This window comes from Xiphophorus maculatus, chromosome 6, assembly GCF_002775205.1.
Source record: "Xiphophorus maculatus strain JP 163 A chromosome 6, X_maculatus-5.0-male, whole genome shotgun sequence".
NCBI lineage: Eukaryota > Metazoa > Chordata > Actinopteri > Cyprinodontiformes > Poeciliidae > Xiphophorus > Xiphophorus maculatus.
In genome coordinates, this window is record NC_036448.1 from 25,674,358 (window position 1) to 25,687,918 (window position 13,561).

Sequence of the window (13,561 nt, forward strand, 5' to 3'; positions counted from 1 at the left end):
AACAATAGCCAGATGTTTTTTTGGCAATAAGTTCATGTTTTTTGGTGCCTGGAAAACAAGCAGTTTCAAAAACCTCCGATTGTTGAGTCAAATTCGATTTAACATGCACTGCACAATTACTTAGCAACCCAGGCTGTTGGAGAATATAACTGGTTAGTTGTTGTACTACCATCCAGAAACCGCTTGCTGCATAATTGTTGATTGTGAAGTAGGCCCCACTTTTGCTTTTGAAAGATGTACAGTGTAAATCTTTAAAATGACTTTAAAATGTAAATCAGTGTAAAATGACTTTCTGTTTAAAGTCATTTTCATGTGCAAGTGTAAATATTGAGTCGGGGGGCCGTGGCCAGCAGCAGCTAATTTGGTTTTAAAGTGACAAGACGCCCTAAAACAGGTCAAAATATTCAGAACTGAGCAAACTAAAATGTATTTATGTTGCTGTTTAGTTTAAAACTCCAAATGGGAAAATATTCAGTATTGTTTTATAGCCCCTTTTCTACATTTAAAACTAATATGTTTGTTTTTTATGGAGTTTTTGTAGATTGTCAACACTAAGCATTTTATACTGCAAATCACCACATTGCTGTGACTTTTCCAAGCATTTAATGAAAAGATTTAACCATTAAACACTTTAGATAATCTAAAGTCAGTGTATTTTCTACCTTTCTAATTCAAAAAGTGTGCAAACATTTACCATATTTCTTCTATGTTATTTTACACCCCATCAGCTTTTTAAAAGGCTTAAGTTGGACATTTGGATTTATTAACACAGATGTTGTTTAGATCTGGATAAATTAGGATTGATAAAGTTGTGCAAAGGCTTAATATTTTTATGATTCATCAAAGGTCAGAAAAATGACAAACTGCTCATTCAGCCTCCTCATAAATGGGACAAACATTCCCAGCTGAGCAAACATTGAAACGCTAAACATACAACATCAGAAATCGTTAAACTGTGATTAGATGCATCACTAAAACCTACACACATCAATAGCATGGCTGGGCTTCATGCCAAGCAGACTCTACAAACCTGCAGTGGTGGCAAATATTTTCCATTTGCAGCCGGGATTCACGTTCAAAAGAAGCCAGAAGATGGAGGGAGGCAAAGTGGCCACAGATGAGCTAATTGTTTGTTAGCAGGCATTTGATGAGAACACTAATGGGAATTGGGGTGCCGCTAATTCCTTTAGGTATGAGGCTTTAGTTTACTGTGATCTCTTTATTTTTAGCTTCTCATTTATATTTCAGACAGGATGCTCTGACTGTGTCTAATGGGCGATAATAACACCGAGCTGAGAGAGTTCACCTTAAAGAGACAGGCATGAGAACGTGATGGGAGGATATCACGATCATCATCTAATTTCAAATCTAGTTTAGTGTCATTAAGTAGGAGGTTATGGGGTAAACTAAGTGCACCCTTGCTGAGTAATATTTATGAGGAAATGTAGCAGCTAAATGCTGCTAATCAAATGTAATTGATTAATTGACCATCATCAGTGGTCAATTCAATAAAACTGGGTTTGGTTAGGAGGCCATTTAAAACAATCTAACATTTGTTGTAATTAAATAGAATGGATGGAATATTCTTTATTGCCCAACAGTGGTGAAATTCAGGTGTACCAGCAGCAAGTTGAAGCATATTTTCCTTAGGTAAAAATATAAAAACAAGACTGTATGGACATGATGCAGTGCTCCCATCTCCCTGATGGAGGGTAAAAAACTGCTTACCGATGATGACTAGCATTGGTTGTAGCTGTCAAGTTGTCAACATAACAAGCTGAATCTTAAATGTATCCATGATAAATATAAAAGAAAAAGGGACGCAGTGTTTTGCTCCTTATTGTTGACACTACAACTGCTTGATAACAAGGTCAGAAAAAAGTTTTAATGTAGAAAAAATAGCAAAGGAGAGGAAAGTACGTTAGTTATGCTAGCTTGACTTTGAAAACCATAACATGTAGATGTGCTGTGGAATTTGTTGTGTTTTGGTTCAGTTAAAAAATAAAGCAAAGGCGACCTAAACACCAACTGTGACAGATCATCAGTAGAGCAGGGGTTTAAATCAACCATTGCTGTGTTAGATTAGCAATACAGCTCACTCATTCACTTATTAAGAATTGCAAAATAAACATAAAGCCTGAAAACATAATACTGTAACTTAATAATGTAATGCTTTCAAATTGGACCTTTGTCTCTGTAAAAACTCCTGCTCTTTCTGAAACTGCCTCCAGGAAGTCATCACAAAATGGCTCCTCTATTATCCCCTATTATCCTCTATTTAGTAACATTTTTACTAGCGTTACACTGAGAAGTGTCTCATAGAACGAGCTCAGCAGATGCGCAGTTCCACCTGGTGTTTGCTAATTGCTGCTGGTTAGTCTGAAGGAGCTGAGGGGCGGAGTCACGGGGGAGGACTGCTCTGTGAGGCGGAAGCTCAGAAACTTAGAATCTAGAGCTCTGAGGAGGAGCTGCGTCTTGGAGGCGGGGCTAGGTCTGTCCAGCTGAATGATTGCCATGGAGATTAAAGGATTTCTCAAACATGCATGAAAGAATCAAGATAACAGTCCAGGTGTGTTTTTGATGAGTGGAAAACATAACATGGTGTAAAGCTCAAAAAAGTCAATTTTACACAATACTCCCCCTTTAAAATGCACTATTAAACAATTTAAAATAAATGACCAGCTGCATTCCGGCTATTTAACACCTTGAAGAAAATCAAGAGGCCGCTTAACCTTTGGATGGAGAGTAAAAGAGTGAGAAATAAATGAAGTGGAAGCTCTCCTTTCTTCGAATTATTTCACTACATGATTTGCCTTCCTGACCCTGAAGCAGAAATGATCCATTAACCCTTTGTACCGGCAGCTACTGAAGCACAAAAAGCTTCACTCCGAGTCATTAGTGTTCCCATTAATCACACCCTCAGCAGTTCAGCTCCTGCAGACAACAGTTTAAACAGCCTGTGGACTAAATACGCCGGTCCACAGCAGAGTCATTCCTTCACACTGGGAGCAAAAGTAATAATTCAAACAAAACAGCACGGGACAAGCATCAGGTACCGAATGGAAAGATGATCAGTGACATTTTGAAGGTGGCTGCTGTGTTTGTGCAGAGCTTTAAAACATGCAGCAGCATGCCAGGGAAAATGCTGAATTCTTCCATAGATTACATTTTAAAGTGCTTCTGGGAAATGAGCTATCGACTTATTTTTGAGCTTGTTTTGAAACCTCAGTGTTGGCAAATGATTTTATTCACCTGAAAAATGACTTGACAATTTCATGTTAGCACGTAGATCATAAGGGAATGACTAAGCCTGCACAATATTAAACATCCAACTTCAATATTAATGTTGACTATTGCAGTTACTGTAACAAGTGTGATTATGGAACATTTTACTAAATCTTTCTCTCCCATCATAACAACACTGAACCAATCTTTAGTTACCAAAAAGCAGGAATTGCAGGCGGCCAAGTGCAGCTCTGGTAAAAACTAAGAGCCCATTGCACTGAATCCCATTGAAAACCTCCTGGTTATTCCACCAAATATTGATTTCTGAACTCTTACTGAGTTTAAACATTATTATTATTATTTCTAAATCAATATGAACTTATTTTCTTTGCATTATTTGAGGTCTGAAAGCACTGTATCTTTCTCATTATTTTGACTGTTTCTCATTTTCAGCAAATAAATAAAAATTTTTACTTGGAATTCCGGAGACATGTTGTCAGTAGTTCATAGAATAAAAGAACAATGTTTATTTTATCCAAACATATAAATATAAAAAGTTAAATCAAAGAACTGATAACTTTGCAGTGGTCTCTGAATTTTTTCCAGAGCTGTGTGGAAGTCTTTCAATAAACTGAAGGCATTAATGTCTGCAAGATGCGCACCATGCTGACTAACTGCATCTAGCAGCTGTAGCACATAAAATAAAATTACCATCTATCTCAGGGGTTCTTGGATTGAAATAAAACATAGTCCAACTAATGTATTTTTTATTATCCTCCTTTTGTCTTGGGTTGGGCTACAGGACTTCATGTGATGTTCACGAATGATCCAGTTGTTTTGAACGGCTGTTTACCCTGAAAGAGTCTCAGATAGTGTCAGCCGTTCTTTGTGCTTTACTGCTTTGCTGTCTTGTTGGGCTCTGCACATACATCAACTGTTTTTTTCATCTAACATATTTATTTAATCAGTGAATGAAAAAAATACAAGAAAATGGTTTACCTTTTATCCCAAGGCCAGCCGAGAAACGTAGTGTATTTAAGCTTGGTTTAATTCCACCGAAGTTAAGGGTTAAAAAATGACTGTGAGAAAAACTCACAAGACAAATATGGCAAAAGCGGAAAACTTTCAATATATATTTATTTCTGAGTCAGACAGAAGCTCACTTTTGTCTGCACACCTTCCTAGTCTGCTGTGGTTGGAGCAAAGTAATATAAATAAAAAGTCTTTGTTCACATCGCCAAGTTGCTAATCAGGTTTATTGACATCTTTCTGAAACGATGAGAGCTGCTTTCTTGCTGATCTTGCTTGATGAGTGCCAACATTCAAATAACAATATCTTCTTTTTTATGTGTTTAAAATCTTTAGAAAGCTTAGAATCTACACTTTCAGAAACGTTAAACAATTCAGTCACAAATACATTATCTTACGAATGAAAAATTTAAAATGTGGCATCTATGAACGCCCTTTACTTTAATACCTGTAAATAAAATCTAGTTTTTTGAGTCAGTTGGTAAAGAAGAGTAGGAAAATTTAGTAGAGATGTATCCTTTGGTAAAAATTTCAAATACGTTTAACATAATGCGATTAAACTGCATATCATACTATGCGGTATGAATACTGACATTGTGATTACCCCTGTCGAAATAAGACATTAATTAATCAATTAATCTCATGATGAATTAAAATGAGCTCAATCATTTCCATTTGCATGATTTATTGTTTTTCTCTTTTCTCTCTTTCTACCAAAAACTAAATGACAAAAGTTTTCAGTCTGGTGTTTTGGTCTCAACTATCCCTTTGCTTGAAGGACAGTTTTGTTTACAGAGACTTCATAATTCACTTTTTGTGTTGTTTCTGTTTTGTTTATTTATTTTGGATATTTAAAATGTCTTCCAGTTCCAGTGTTAAATGTTCATTAAAATTTAAAGTTTATTTATCTTTTAGGATTGTATTATCGTACCAATACCAACATATTACTTGAAAATGGTTTCAAAACAACAATATTATCGTTTATCTCAATAACTCCTGGGACAATTTATCATCCACTAACATTTGTTATCGTGACAGGCCTCCCTGTAATCCTCTGCTTTAACAACAGCTTTTTTAATGTTTTTCTGTTAATTGCACACCAAAAGGAGAGGCTGATATTTGAGCGTAAGCTGGTAAAGTGTTAATATTTTGAAGAAAAATAGTTGAATTTATGCAGGTTTTACTCATCTCATTTCAGTTTCTGCCTCCAATGTATGTTTTTGGTAAAGTGCTGCTGCAGCCAACTGAACCTCAGAGTTTTAGTAATAGAATCAGGCGTCTGCAAAATGCCACTCTCACCTGTTGCAAAATTGAGGTCAAAGCTTTCAGCGGGTTTGTTTTGTTGCCGATGCAAACGCCTCGTGGCATCTTACATCCTCTCCCCACCTGTGACTGGCTCGCCGCTGGTGGTCAGTAATGGATGTTTACAATGGAGGAGAAATAGTTTGCTCAGATCAGCGCTAGGGCTGTCAGCAGGAGATTGGTGGGGGGGAGAGACAAGTGTCAGCCATGACATGAAGAGACCCTGCAGAGAAAAATGACTGACAGAAAGACGGAGAGAGGAGGGGAAGAGGGAGAGACGAAATCGGGCTGACTGATGAGAGACGGGGAGAAATAAAAACGGATGAAGACAGGGATGGGGAAGGAGGGAGCTATACATGAAACAGAAACTTAATGTGAATGGACGATGCCGCCTCAGGCTCTTCTGAACATATCGAGTTCTAGCGAAGAGCAGGAAAGGTTTTTAGAAATTAATGTTTGTTCAAATAGTTATGTAAGAAAGTTTGTTTGAATGGATTAGAGCCCAATCACCAGCACAAAACCATTCAAACCAACATGTGCAACAATCCAATCCAGTAAAGCAACCAAATGTTCCTTATTTTATGTTGTATGACACTTTTTCACAAAGATACTTGTGGTTGGTAAATATAGGGATCTGTATCTGGGCGAGTCACAACAAGAAACTTTGTTGGATGATAAATTGTCCTGATAAATTGACCTTTTTCTCGTTCTGCTTTTTTTGCAGCTCTACTATTCTCTACTAATTAAATTTAGTGGTATGGTGTAAATTAAGTTTTGGTAAAAGTTAGGAATAGGCTAGTAATGGTTAGGGTTGGGAAAAATGTCTGGATTAGGCATAGATTCAATTATTAAAATGAATGGAAATCAATGCAAGAAGTCAAAATTAACTATTAATATGTAACTAATGTCACATATTAGAGGTGCTCCTTTGTTTTCCACTTTTAAAACTTTTTCTTAAGAAACATTTTTATTCTTTGGCTTTTAACAAATGTTAAGACTTTTGCTCTTTGTTATCACATTTTGTTGTTTCTCTTGTTGTCTTTTGTCTTTTCTATATTCAAAATGTTTATTTTTTTCTGTACATCACTTTGTCTCACCTATTGTTGTTTTAAAGTTATTTATAATAGAGGTGGACTGATTTATCTGCACCGATTTTCTTACTTTTAGGAGATCGGTGATCGGCCAGTATTTAGATGTGAAGTACATTTCACACAAAAAATTGACATCAGCCAAAATGGGAATCAGCAGGTTAGACTTTTTAAAGATTAGTAATCTACTAGAAAACTGCAATCGGTGCAGTTTGTAAATAAAGTAGTAGTAATACCACTGGGAGCTGTTGGAAATAAAGCTGGACATATAAGTCAATATAAGTCTATATATAACAGAGATCTAAATATGCATGAAAATGTGAATGTCATGGCTGTTCTTGCAGAGTTTTCTGGTTTTCAGAAGATCGTTTAGCTTTACTTATAAAAATAACTAAATATTATCCGAGCTGACTTCACACAAAATTTAGTGGTTTAAAAACTGTTTCACTCCTCACTCCTTCACTGCAAACAATCAACCACAGCAGCTGCCTTTTCTGGTTAATCCCAGCAGGAGGCTGATCTGAAAAGGATCAACAAAATAAAATAGATCTACCATTTGTAATCATTAGCATATCTTTTGCCACATGTAGAAACATATAATGTATTTTCTTTACATTTCATTGAAGAACATTTTATGACATCAAGATATCAACCAATAACAGTAAAAATCTCTAAGAGTGTATCATATGTTTTTACAGATAAATAGAAAGGAAATCATCAGTTTCATCCTTTCAATGAAGCCATGATTCTCCACATCTCCAGACGCAGTGGGGCGTCTCTCCCCGTCGGTTTTACTCTGAGCAGCGCTACCACACTGTCCACCGATCTGTGTCCACTGTTCCAACAACTCCGCTCAGCACCATTTAAAGCAGACAGCGGTGTCAGTTTGTTCAACAACCTGCAGACAGTCTCTCCTAAAGGTATGTTCGGTCTGCCGACCTCCTGCCCTTCATTTCACGTGATTGGAGCAATGTTTTGTTCCAGCTGCCAGTCAGTGCTGATGGGTCGCAGATGCTTATAGATCGTTAGGACTCCTGAGCCTCCTGGTGTGAACTTCGGGGTCCAATATCACGCTTCATAAGTCCCTTTAGGGCGGCCCAGCTGGATACAAACTGCACAATACAGTAGTCCTGACAGTCAGGAGGGTTTTTTTTTCTTCAATTGGCATTTTAGAAATTGAAGAGCTGATCCAAAAATACAAAAATGAGCTGAAAATTTGTAAAGTCCTGGAAGAAGTCAGTTGTAAATTAGGAATGGAAAGAATTAAAGTTGTAATAAGTGTCTGAATTTTATTATTGAAGTGCTTTTCTACACAAATAACTTACATTTTTTTCTATAATTTTAATCCACTGAATTACTGAAACTACATTATGATCTGAAGCATTCTGTGCAAAAAAGAAATATTAGTTTATTGTGTGACGTCCTTTATGACTTTGTATTTGTGTTTTTTGACGTAAGGCACATTGGTTGAAATTTGCGATACAAATAAATGATTGATGGATAGTAAAGCCTAAGCCTGCAACAATAAAAAATAAACCAGCTATTTGCATGATAAATTAAAACAAGCTCAATAATTTTCATTTAAGGGATTTATTGATTTTCTCTTTCTACCAAAAAACTTGAAAGTCTTCGAATTATGTTTTTTTAAGGACACTTTTGCTTGCAAAGATTTCATAATTCATTTTATTTGTTATTTCAGTTGATTTGGTTATTTATTTTGGATCTTTAAAATGTTTTCCAGTCCTGTGTTAAATGTTCATTAGTGATCTTTGAGAATGTGTTCTTGCATTATTATTACCATTATAATATTTAAAAATGGTCTCAAAACAACAATATTATTGTTTATCGTAATAACTTCTGGGACGGGTTTTTTCTCTCATAATATGCTGCCTAAGTATATATTAATAAAAGTTCATAGAGATCAGATTGTCTAAAATAAACAGGTTTAATAAACTGGTTGAATAAGTATGAACCAGTACTTCTATTTGATGGGATGCCTAACAAATATTTGTTCTCTAGGTGATTATAAGCAGCTACAGTCATTGTAATGATATTTAGCTGTTTTCTTTTTTAACGTTATAATAAAAACACTGCAGCACTAAACAGATGCAGCTGCTGTTGTTCTGTATTCTCAAGCCGTCTCGTGTCGTTTAAGAAGCATATGTGACCTGACATGACAAATCACATTTCACTTCTCAGCTTTCAAGGTGAAATTAGTTTTTCTGGCAGATTTTCAGCTATTTTTATTTAGAAACGCTCCAGCATTACGAATGTTAACCCACATTCATGACCGACGGGTCTGCAGCTTCTTAAGATATTTGATCTTTAACATGTTGTCATATAAACTCACTAAGTAGTTAGTAATGAACGTTAGGCATGTCTGAGCGATGTGCTCTGCAAAACCATGAAATCTTACCAAGTATTTTTGGCCTAGTTTCTGTTGTGAATATCTTAGTACACTTGAAATAAAACTAACTCACAAGTAACTTTTCAGCCAGAAATACGGACTTGTTTTACGTAAATTTTCCTTAATGTTGATGAAAAATGTATTTTTCCATTGAAGATTGTTTCACTTATAACGGGAAAAATGTCTTGCTATAAATGAAATAAACTGCCAGTGTAACTAGCACTTTCTCTTCAATATTAAGGAATTTTTACGTAAAACTAGCTCCAATATATTGCTGAAAAATTTCTTGTTAGTTAATTTTGTCTTATTTCAAGTGTACTAAGATATTTGCACTACAAACTAGACATAAATACTTTCCTATTTTTTCCTATACTTTTTTACGTTATCTAAGTAAGATGATAATAAAAAATAGCCTTTTTATTGCTGAAACAGCTCAAATTAAAACCTGTTCAGGAATCGTGACACCATAATAATTATAATTTTCAATCAGATTTGCCGTTTCTGCAGAAAAATATCACATTTTGTTCAACAAACTGTCACTACTTCCAGTGGCATCTGTTTGCCCCTCACCACCCCAGGCAGAGAGAAGAAACTAATCGATAGTCCACATTAATGTAATGATCAGATTACAGCATATGTCCCTAATTTAAGGAGCTAATTAATCCTAATGTGATGGCTGACAGCGCTGTCTGTTCCCTTAGTGCATTTTTTAATGTTACAAATCTTCACTTCAAACAAAAGTCATGGAAATACTTACTGTTGAAACCAGATATTTACATATAGAAATTAGCTCTGGGACTTTAACAAGTTAATTTTGATTAATTAATTAGATATGTTTTAACATTCAATAACATTGAAATTACACTTTGACCAAAGTATAATTATGAGAATAATTATTCAATAAAATAAATGAGGAAATTGTTGTGTTTTATATCCTCATCCTCTTTAGTTTCTTCTTTTCACTTGGAGGAGATTATTTTCTGCAAAACCACAAAATCTTATCAAGTGTTTTTGGTCCAGTTTCTAGTGCAAATATCCTAATACACTTGAAATAAGAGGAAACTGACTTACAAGTAATTTATCAGCAATAGATAGAAGCTTGTTTTAAGTCAATAATTCCTTAATATTGATGAAAATGTTCTAGTTTCATTGGCAAATTATTTAACTGAAAACATGGAAAAAATATTGTTATAAGTGAAATAATCTGCCAATAGAACTAGTAATTTTTCATCAATATTATGAAATTATTGGCTTAACAAAGCTCATATGTATTGCTGAAATATTATTTGTAAGTTAGTTTTGTGTTAATTTAAGTGTATTCAGGTATTTGCACAGAAAACTAGACAAAAACTACTTGGTAAGACTTTGTGTTTTTGCAGTGTACAAGCTGGTCTTGTAAAATGTTTTTTTTTTTAAATGATTAGTCATTCTTATCTTTCTTGCTTTGGTTGTTCCCCAGCCATCCATCACAAAAATCAGTTTGACTTCTTTTCATGCCGTTCTCTCTTGCTGCCTGTCTGCACACTTTGTTCTCTTGCCAATACTCCGGATAATTGAGTCATTTTGGATGAAGCTATTCTCCATCTTTGTACAGATACATGCAGTCATACTGATGCAGAGGGAGAACGACACATGGCAGCTGTGACTGGACCAATCAGCTCCACAGAAATACACAACCCAAGCAAATTCATGCAAAACTCTTAGAGATTATTAATTTACTCCTTGTAATTGAGTTGATAATTCAGGCTAAGACACGGTTTTGTCTTGAATGCATTTTGTTTTACGGCGGGTCTTTGAAATATTTAGGTCTATGGATGCTGTGGAATCCATTTAAACTGCAAAATCACAACATTTTTGCAAGTATATTTAGTTTCAACTGCAAATATCTTTGTACACTTGAAATAAGAAAATAAACTTACAAGTAACAGCAAGAAATTAAATTACAGCAGAAAAATAGAAGCTTGTTTTGATTTAATAAATCCTTAACATTAATTTAAAAAGAAGTACTTAGTACATTGGCAGATTATTTCACTTACAATAAGACATTTTCCCAAGATGTAAGTAAAACAATCTGCCACCGAAAGAAATACTTCTTAATCAGTATTAAGGAATTATTGACTTAAAATAAATATTTGATGAAAAGTTACTCATAAGTTATAAGTAACTTCTTTTAAATCTCAACTAAAAGCCCACCTGTTGAGAATTGTATTTGAAATGTAATCAATTACAAATTTATTGATGGAACTTGACTTAATGCTGTGTTTTGATTATTGATTCTATGTTGCTTTGTGTTTCTGTGTTTGTAATGATGTAAAGCACTTTGAAATGCCTTGCTGCTGAAATGTGCTATACAAATAAAACTTGATTGATTGATCGATAAGTTATTTTTGTTTTATTTCAAGTGTACTCTGTTTACCCTAGAAATTAGACCGAAATACTTGGTGAAATTTTGAGCTTTTGCAGTGTACTTTGTAAATAAATAACCAAATAATGAGTTTCTTTAAATATAGACTAAAAACCCACATGTTTAGAGTTGCTTTTGAAACATAATAAATAAAACATTAATCAACAATTTGATGCGTAACGATGACACAAAATGCAATGCTTCATTTACATTTTGTTTGTACTATGACTGTATTTTTATGACGTAAAGCTCTTTGAAATGCCTTGTTGCTGAAAGGTGCTACACAGATAAACTTTGATTTATTTGATAATTTGGCTATCTGCAGATTTAATCCAGAGCACCAAGCTAACCGAATTTCCAAACTCTGCAGCCCTCTTATTAAACACTAAGTGATTTTATTTTTAGCTGAGCTAAAACGTGACTGTTCCAGTAAGAGTTGGTCATTTGATTACATTTAAGGATATCATCTTACTTTAGTAAGTGGAATTATAAGCAAAGGATGATACAATCTATAGAAAATAAATTATCCGCCCACCTCTTTCACAACAGCATTGACCTTGGTTAATAATAATCTTGAATTTTCCATCTATTTGCTATTTTTACCAAATAAATGTACTGGATCCTTGCAAGTTCACAAACAAAAATAACACTGGAAGAAAAGCATATTTTTGATTAGTTTTCTAATTTAATTATAGCCTCCAGCTTAATGTACAAGGAAAAACACAAAATGAAAATTTAATTTAGTATGGTGTTATTCATTTTGCTGGGGAATTGCATGGTTGCAAGGTGGAGATACAGAGAGATGAGCTCTGATTTAATCTTCCAGAAAGCCTCAGGTTAGATCAGCTTTGTTTGAAAAACAAGAGAGACCCAAAGTATTGAGAAATCAGACGGATCAGTTAGACAGTTGTGCAACAGTCCATCACCGGTAAAGTAGATGAAAGTTACAGAAAGTTGGCTTTTAATCCTGTTTTCATTTCTTCTTGTTTCTTCAGCCTCTGGGTGTTTTTGAGTCTGGCTTCACAAAATGTAAAAACAGCAAAACTATTGTCGAACCAAACAGCTTGGGTAACAAAGAATCATTCATATTTATGGAATCGGACAAAGTCTGAATCGATACAATGAGATGAAGGCAAGGTCAGACAAGAGAGCTCAGTTTTAAATAGTCCTTTGAATACTAATTTAAAAACGACACAGTGGGTAATATTTAAGTAAGTCAATAAATTGGGAATTAAACGTTTTACTACAGTGTCTGGTAAGCATTTGAAAAAAATATATCTGCAACTAATTGTTGCAATCAGTCAATCAAGTTTATTTGTATTGCACATTTCAGCAAAAATGCAGTTCAAAGTGCTTTGAATCATAAAAACACAAAAGCAGCATACAGCCAACAATTGAGAAACCAGTAAACATTACATTTTGACGAAATCATCAATACACGCCAAATATGTTGGCCAATGTCCATTAATTATGGTTCAAAAGAATCTAAACAGGTGGAACTCAGTGTTCCAGCTGTTTTGCAGCTGGAACACTGAGTTCCAGCTGCAAAACTGGAATCAATTTTTATAATCAATAAAAATTGATTGATTATAATCAATATAAAATAATCAATAATAGTAATGATTATTTTCTGGAAAACAATCATTACTAACTTACTTTTTCAGACAGATTAAACGCACAAAGTCCTGGAGACAATCTTCATGTAAACGCTATTGACCCTGGCTGTAAATGAACATCTATTCATTGAAAATATTTTATTACGTTGCCTTCACACTTCATTGGCGTATCCAATAGACAGTAAACACATACAGTGGCCTTTTTGCAAAAAGAACTTGCATTTCCATTTTTACAATATAGATTTTTCTTGTGAGAATCAACTGTATTGATCAACCTTCACATGGTTCTGTGCTTCTACTGATAACTATCCACTGAGAGCGTTTGACCAGATAGTGAATTTATATTTAGAGGTAACAAGGTTTGTGTTTGACGAGCCGTTTTAACACAACTTTAGATAAGAACTTGTGTGATAGTACTGTGATCATACTTATATGTTTTTAAACTCAGAAACACAGATTGACAATCCAACAAAGGTCTGGTGTTATGTCT

At 34.5% G+C, this 13,561-nt stretch overlaps 1 long non-coding RNA gene across 1 annotated transcript in view; it reads left to right on the forward strand.

The window, feature by feature from the left end:
- LOC111608962 overlaps positions 1-10,941 on the forward strand; it is a 35,120-nt gene extending 24,179 nt beyond the window's left edge. The window contains exons 3-4 of the long non-coding RNA XR_002752929.1: positions 7,343-7,564; positions 10,646-10,941. This is a non-coding gene — a long non-coding RNA (uncharacterized LOC111608962). The remainder of the gene's footprint in view (positions 1-7,342; positions 7,565-10,645) is intronic.
- Positions 10,942-13,561: the final 2,620 nt, after the last annotated feature.